We start from the raw sequence: 9,253 nt of genomic DNA, 5'->3' as shown, positions 1-9,253 counted from the left end.
GAATATCTATGTTGATGTAAGTTGGGATTTCATCTAAAACCTTCATCAAAGCCTTTTCAGTATAATAGCCTGGTGTAAGCCTATGCAATGTGTTGGAGATGAGATAGTACTGACAGTGGTAAGTGGAAGAAATATCATGCGCAGCCTTCTCTAGCACAGTGTTGTACTGGGGTAAGAAATACTTTAGGTCTATAGTTGTCTACCATATTGTTGGTTCCACCCCTCTGAACTGGTATTACTGCAACCAACTTCCAGACTGGACAGCTTTTTTTCTAACCTCTGGCCTGTTTAAGACATTGTGTCAGATTTGGAAATGTGTGCTCCCATTAGTGGAAAGAATAACGTAGGAGAGGTGTCACTGATAGGGAAGTGCTGGTCTCCTTTCTTTTATGCATATCATCTGTCTCAGTAGTTCTAGTAACTACTCTTAAATAGCATGACATATGTGTTTCCTAGGAAAGGTGACCATTGTGTTTGTTCAGGGAACTTCTTGCTAGCAGATTTTTTCCCTAGAACTTCATGAGAAATTTATTTTAATTTGCGCTGCTTCTTTGCTGTGCTGGATCCAAAGTCTTCTTAAGACACGCAGTCTTGCTGGCTGTTTACTGCTGAATCAGAAACACAGAGCTTTGCATGACTCCATATGTAGTCTGTTTAAAGCATCAAGCCTTTCAAATTGCACACTGATAAAGAAATATATTTTGCAGCTATAAGCACAGTTACATATAACTTATTTTTATAACAAACGACACATAGTCTTTCTGTCAGATTGTAGCATATATTTACAAAGTTTTCCTTCATTACAGATATGATGACTTCTACAAAATACCTCTCTCTGTCCCTCTCTCTCATAACTGAATAACTACAGTTGTTATATAGAGTGCTAGTCACGCACATATATATTATTTTTCCTCTTGGTATCTTTTTGGCTTTCTGTGGGAAGTCACGTAATGTTTGTTTTTAGACTTTTCTATTGTCCTGTCAGCAGTTCTGCTGATGTGAAAATGCACAAATGCACACAATCAGAATAACAGAAGTATGAAAGGAAAAATCTGTTCTGTTCCTAATGAAAAAACATCACGTATTGCTGAGTTTAGATATTTGTTCTGCAAACATGAGAAAAACATGTGATACTTGTTTTCCAATATTGCTTTGTTAGGCTTTTCTGATGCTGTGAAGAGAAGCCTGTCTGTTATACATATAGTATGAATGCCCATGTTACATTGCTAAACTCTCTCTCTCTCTATATTTATATATATATAAATATATATCTATATATATATATATTCAAGCAAACGTTTAATTATATGCTTTATCTTTCAGCATATTTACAACAGAATTAATTTCAGCCTTATATTCATAATCTCTAACACTTCAGACTAATGTTTGTTGACATTGGCTTCCTGCAGTGGGGGTTGATTGCATCATTCACAGGAGAGTGCCTTTTATAGTGGAAGAGCTCTTTAAATAGTAGAAACATTTCACTCCCAGCATTTTATAGTTAGGATGTATAGTTGTTTGAAGGTTTGTAAATAAATACTTACCTTTTCTTATGGTAAAAGTACATTAGTTGAGAAGATATATGCAAAATTGCACATTTCCATTTTAAAGACATGTGGGTGATAGGGATCAACATTGTCCATATTAGTGGCCAAATAATCTTTAGGACCTGGAATATTCCTTCTAAATCCCTTTAAGATCCTACTCATCCATGACAAGTAGAACTTTGTGTAACTTCTTTGAACCTATGAACCTAGGATGTATAGTTGTTTGAAGGTTTGTAAATAAAAACTTAACTTTTCTTATGGTAAAAGTACATTAGTTGAGAAGATATATGCAACATTGCACATTTCCATTTTAACCAGTTTGGTTGAACCCTTTTTAGGTCAAATCCCTGGCTGTAGTTAAGGGGGAAATAGAATAGACTACCAAAGATGACCTCTGTAAAATGCCTGTGACATGAAGTTCTACTTGTCATGGATGAGTAGGATCTTAAAGGGATTTAGAAGGAATATTCCAGGTCTTAAAGATTATTTGGTCACTAATATGGACAATGTTGATTCCTATCACCCACATGTCTTGAAAAATGTTTGCTAAGGACCATTCAAATATGTCAAATATGCATGTTTTTTTGTCAGCCCTTGTTGTGGCAGTTATGTCTTGGTGAATGTAATCTAGAAAGCCTTTTACTACTGAAGGCCACTCTAGCCTCTTGCCTTTCTATGTTAAATCCATTGGTCAGACTGATTGTCATTCCATTCATAAACTGTGGTTAGCAGTCCTTTGGGGGATTCTCATTTGTGGTATGCAGGCACATTTGTAAAACTACATTTAAGCTCTGTGACTTTGACGTATGTGTGCTTCCTGTGGCATAAAATGTGTAGCAATGTGATTTTTCTCTGTAAATGAAAAAAAAAGCAGAGATGAAATGCAAAAGAGAAATATTTGAAATGTGCAATTGAAATATAAAGTGCAACTTTCTGTACCTTCTCAGGAAGGACCTAACTGCTTCTGTATAATTAAATCACATGAGGATTTGGAGTCAGAAAAAAATGCTTTAAAATGCAGTTACAAGACTCAGGAAGCAGTCATTAGCTTTCATACAAAAACTAGACCACTGTATTTGGGTGCTTAATGGAGAAAAATGTACTTGGCTACTAATTTCTGTGTGAATGGAAATGATAAACAGGGATATATCTGTTTAGAGCTGAAAGCAAAGTCAGGCAGTCAGGCTTGATTAGTGAGATCTGTGTGATATATCTAAGATGATTTGCCTTTGCTGAGAATTCAGTGGAGTTGATGAATGGTTGAAGCTATGTTTTGTTCATTGATAGAACTTATATTGAGCAATCCAGAATTAGAAGTCAGATATCTTTCTGAAAACTGCGTATTTACTCTCAAAATAGGAAGCCATAACTTTAAGTACCCAAGCACACACAGACAGATATATACAGGTGATTTCAATGTTGTGTTCCTTTTGCATTATTTATTGTTGCATATTTAATGTGTATCAGTATTGTCTTGACTTCTTTAATGCTTAAGTAACACTATTATTTATTCACTTTTAAGATTTTTTGATTGGTATTGATTGTATTTATTATTTTATTATCTGAAAGGAGGGAATTATTTCATACTCTGGCTAGGCAAGCTGTGGTATCCATCTCCAAAAGCCTGCTCACTCACAAAAAAAAGGGAAAAAAAGGGAAGAAGAAAAAAGAAACAGAGGCCTGCTCACTTTAACAGAATACCAGTAAGATATTCATTTTTATAATTTGGTATTGTCTAAGTTGAGAGTGACAGGTACGTGGTATATTTGGCCCATAGCCATATCTAGAGTGGTGGCAGTACTATCATAGAAGGAAGAAAACTTGGGAAATTGGAGGATTCTACCAGCCGACCCTAGGAAGTAAGTGTGTGTGTGTGTGTATGTGTGTGTCTGTTGGGGTGAGAGGTGTGTATGTGTGAATGTGTGAAAATAATTTGTTTGAAAGGCAGTTACTGTGGGTAAGGGGTATTATGGTTTACACATAGAGACCACGGTGAAAAAAGGGCCTAGGGTACAAATGCAAAAACTGACCTCTGCAAATGGTCAGTGTGTAGTCCTAGTCTGGGTGGTGATAAGGATAGCAGTGCAAATTCCTTTTATGATCTTGGGGCTGGGTTACAACTGGTAAATTGGTTATTGAATCAGATTTGTGTGACATTTTCACTTTAACCAATTGGGTGACCCAAGCAACAATCCATCTGGTGGCCAGCAGACCTATTTAGGGTAGTGGAGAAGATCCAAAGAAAATATCCTCTCTCCCTTACATATCCAGGCAGTATACTGGTTGACAGGAGAGGAATTCAACCCTCTCACCCCCTAATTCTGGTTTGTTTTTCACATTTTCTGACAAGTGGAGTCATCAGTGACAGATTGCTTTTATAAGTGTTTTCCTCTTTCCAACCTTAAGAAGCAGAGGAAAATATTCTTCTGTTATCTTTTATGGGTTGACTGTTGGAAAATGAAGACAATCTATTTATCAGCAAGGACTTTAATTCCACTATCCTTGTGCTGATTTCAGTCTTCATTGCCCTTTAGTGAGAATTCAGAGATGTCAATGAATGGTCTAAGCCATGTTTTGTTCATTTATTGAGCAGCCCAGGCTTGTAAGTCAAATATCTTATTCTGAAAACTATGTAATTATTCAAAGAATAGGAAGCCATAATTGTAGCTACTCAACAGACACACACACACACACACACACACACACACACACACACACACACACACACACACACACACACACACACACACACACACACACACACACACACACGGGCAGGAATGCACATATAGACATACATGTGTAGACGCATGCACACACATCTACATATGTATGCAGGGACTGACATTGTACAAAATCACAAACACTCCAAATATATATATTAATAAATCGAGATTTAAAATTATATATCAGGTCCCAGACACCTTATATTTAGATGCCGTATGTACATTTTTATTGTAAATAATTAGTATAATTATCTACATTCGATGATTACAAAAGTCACAGTAAAACATGGGGTGTTGGAATTTAATCTTCTGAATGTCCATATTACTGCAGGCCTACAAAAGAACCTATGGATCCATGCATTGCATACACATTTATTTGCATTTGGTAAACAGGATAATCCGACTGTTCAGGAAAAAATGCCCTTTTTCAGTGGAGGCCTAGAAAGAAAAGCTTCACAAAATCTTGAAATGATAATATAACATTCAAATACAATGTAATGACAATTTATATACACAATTATACCATAATTCAGAATGATTAGAACTAAACAGTAGAAGCGATTTACTTTGTATATACAAGGGTAAGAATTGGACATCTACTAAGCAGGAATGAATAATTAGTTACAGTTTTCTGTGCAGACAAACACAGATATGCAGATAAAGGCACAGACACACACACACACACACACACACACACACACACACACACACACACACACACACACACACACACACACACACACACCACATGCTTGCACACATGCATGCACATCTTGACAACATCTATATACATGTACACACACTCTGCTGAATTTACATACCTGCAAAACAGAATTGTGCAGCCTCTAGCTTTGTCTTTCTCTGTTTCTCACACACACAGTGGTATGCTTATTACTTACATAACATGCAAAATACACAGACACGTGCACATGGCTTTGTTTATGCATTTTATGCATTTACAAAACAGAATTGTGACTCTCTCTCTCAAACAAACACACTCACACAGGACATCAACATACATGCATACGCGTGCACACACACACACACACACACACACACACACACACACACACACACACACACACACACACTCACACTCGCCACATACCTACACGCATATATGCTGACACACATACACACACTCTGCTGCATTTACAAATTTACAAAACAGAATTGTGCAATCTTTTTTGCTCTTTCTCTCTCTGTCACACATACAAATAGAGATATGCATATACAACATGCAAAACACACGTGCACGTATGTGCACTTCTTTATTTAAGCATTTGCAAACAGAATCCTGCAGTCTGTCTTTCTCTGTCACATAGACACACAGATACACAGACACACACACTCACACAGCATGTCAGCACGCACACACACATACACACACGCACACATGCACACACACATGCACACACGCACACACACACACACACACACACACACACACACACACACACACACACACACACACACACACACACACACACACACACACTGCCTTTTGTTTTGGCTGGTCTAGGCTGGATAACAACTTTTATGGTAAGCTTTTTCAGAAGGAAACCTAGCTATCACTGAAATGTTAGTTTCATTATCAGAAACCTAAACCAGTTTAGGCAAGTGAGGATTAAATCAAAGTAGCCATGGAAACTCAGGAAGATGTTGCTCTCTCTTTCTGTGGGTGCATTATAAAAATGTCACTCTTGATGAATAGGCACCAATTGACAAGTGTAAAAAGGAACATGAAGCCCCACTCAGGTGGGAGCACATGCATAAACCTGCACACATGTATACACACACACACACACACACACACACACACACACACACACACACACACACACACACACACACACACACACACACACACACACACACACACACAGTAACAACAGCTGTCGAGTGTTAGTAGGAGATATTTAGATGTTGCAGGGCTAGCATTTTTTTCTGTATCCAAGTTAGGCGTGTACCAGTGATAGCACACATTTCCAAGTACTTCTCTGCATGAGGCCTTGACACTCCTTGTTCTTCATGCCTGTAGCCACTGGGAACTGCTTTTGTTATGTCTGTTACTCTGTTGCTGTAGCATGATTTTAAATGGGAACAGCAGCACAGAATTTGCACCACGTGATTTCCTGTAACTTTCATTTCATAATGTACTGTAATATGTACAGTATTCTTGCTTGTGTTATGGGTTGAAGAAATAGCATTATATATCAGGCACTGGGCTGGGGATGTAGCATAAGACAAATCTCCTGCATAGTGCCAGGGTTATATATCTCAAATCAGCAAAGACAAGTTAGAGATTTATTTTATGTATGTATATACTGTATGTATTTATCTATTTGTTTATATTTGTTTACCAAGCAAGCACACTAATTACAGTAGAATAATTACAGGTCATAGCCCTGGTGAATACAATCATAAAAGTTAAGAACAATATAATGTAATACTATAGGTAACATACAGTAATATGATAAGAATTAAAGATTAAAAAGTACCAATTTTGCAATGCAGAATTCTTAAAAGTAAGCCTTCAGGCAATTTAAGTAAAGGGAGGTGAGTGGAGGAAAGGGAATAAGAAGGTACGTAAATGTATGGTCGACAAGTTTAAGTAAACGTGAGTGGAGAGTGGTTGACAGGGACAGGAAGGTTAAGAGAGTTATGGAGATATAGGGAGTTTTAGGGAAAAGATATAGCATACAAACTTGCTCAGCTGCATTAATGCCTTGCAGCAAAATTCCACAAAAAATCAACAGAATTGCTACAATAACCAGATGTATTGGTTTCCCCAACTGTTGGTGTCAAGAATGCTATACTACTGCCTATTACTATGTTCATGTGTACCCCTTGTCTAATATCACAAGAATCAGAGTCAGAATGTATAAGTAAACAATCACTTTTGCTTTCTGCAGTATCTGCATTTACCATTCGCACTTGGATGAGGATCGAAATTAAATAATGTTATGCCCAGAGCGCACACACAAACAGACACATAGCAGACACACAGAAACATGAATTCATGTGGGCAGCCAGTAGATCTCTGTTAAATCATAAGACATGCCTAATGGGGCTAACTTGGTCAGAAAAAAAAAAAATAAATAAATAGTAGCATTGGTAATTTAATGATAAGCATAACTGTCTTCCAAGCAGTTGACATGAGTTTAACTCCTGACCAGAGCAAGCGCATTTCATTTGGTACTGTCCACCTTTGATTGCATCACACCAAGTAACCCTAGGCAGTGTCAGGCAGTTGTTGCAAAAGTTCCCGTTGTATTCCCACAAAATGAAGATAACATTCCACTGGCTACTTGATCAAGTACCCCCACCCCAAACTTTCCCCTCCAACAGGTCCTAGATGAGCCTGTGATGGTGGCACTGCAGATGGCAATGCACCTTCTATGCAAGGACAGGCAGGCTCTCATATGTACAATCGTTTTGTTCTAGCATGTTTATTATGACACTTGGCTCATTTATTTGTCATATTTCTACAGAAAAAGCTTTCCTGAAGTGTTACTCTAAAAGCAATGTATCATCTTAAAGTTTTTTATATGTTTGTATATACGTTTGGGACCCAAGGACACATAAAAACTGTTAAAACTGCACTCAGGAAAAGGAGAGTCACATGGCATCGAACTATTAGCCTTCATCCTACTCTTCCTCCACTTGCCTGTAATGGAAATTTTGCAATAAAATTTCAGTTCCCAGGTTTGAGATAACATGCTGCTGCTCAGAAATGTATTACTTGATTTTTCTGAATTTTCTGTCTCTCTGTCTTTGACTTTCTATATGTTTCCTTGTCTCTCTCTCTCTCTTTTCTTGGCTTTGTGTTTTCTGTCTTCCTCTCTCTCTTTTTACCTTCAACTTTGAAGACATGCCCCTCAGGCTTAAACTGTTCTTTGTTGTCACTAATACTAAGGAATGCACCCAGTGATTACCTCAGTATGTGTTAAATAACTTATTTTTCCTGTCAGTTTCTTCACCTTTTTTTCTAGCGAGTTTGTATTCATATTACTTGACTTTCCTTCTTTCTTTCTAACTGTTGCAGCATTTTCCACTGGTTCCTGTTATAATTCTCTGCTTAAACGTTTATAATCCTCTGCCACTCATTTTTGTACAAGGTACCCCACTGTGGTCTAACCAAAGACTTATTGTCAGCATTGTATTCTTATTGTGAAGACTAAAATCATATGCTGGATAAATACATCCAGAGATCATGGATTTTTCAATGAACTTTACTTGCTACAGATTATACAAGAAACACCACAGATTATTTTATAAGCAACAGCACCCCCCCTCATACATTTTTTTTTCTCATTATGTTTCATGTTCTAAGGTGCAACCTTGCATCATAGGACAATGTCGATAGGCATGGCTCGTATAGTAAATACTGTATGAAGTGGTTAAGGTTTTATTGAAATAACTCATATTGTCTTGCCGTAAAGCAAAATGTCATGGTATGTAAGAGTCTCACAATAAAATCAGCAAATGTCAAGTACAGCAGACACATCATTATTAGAAATTATCATGTGTCATGGCTAGTTTTGAGCTGTGAGCTGAATCAATATGCAATGTTGTAACAGAGGTTTGTTTCACACTTTTTCTCATAGATAGCTGTACAGAAAAAGACTAAACTACACAGCATTTTGATATATGTTAAAAATGATAATATTGATCCTGAACTTTTATAAAAGTATATAGAATTTGCCAGAAGGAAATGAAAACTCTTGGCCCACTTGTGTTGCTGGATATGTTCTGCTTGATGCTTTGTATTACTTCTTCACTTGCAGTGTCCTGCAGGGTATGTATTCACCTGCAGTCTATTCTAGGTGTACACCTACCGGTCAGTGAAACAACACTTCCCTTATAACCATCTTATTTAACTTTGAAATTTGTGACTCATTTTTATCCCTCGGTCTCCCCTTCTTTGTTCACTCTGCAGGATGTTCCTAGGCCCCTGTGTGTCTTCCTGCTGCTTAC

The sequence above is a fragment of the Protopterus annectens genome, chromosome 1.part0 (assembly GCF_019279795.1).
Source record: "Protopterus annectens isolate FY-2018-M chromosome 1.part0, PAN1.0, whole genome shotgun sequence".
Taxonomy (NCBI): domain Eukaryota; kingdom Metazoa; phylum Chordata; order Ceratodontiformes; family Protopteridae; genus Protopterus; species Protopterus annectens.
This window is presented reverse-complemented; position numbering follows the sequence as displayed.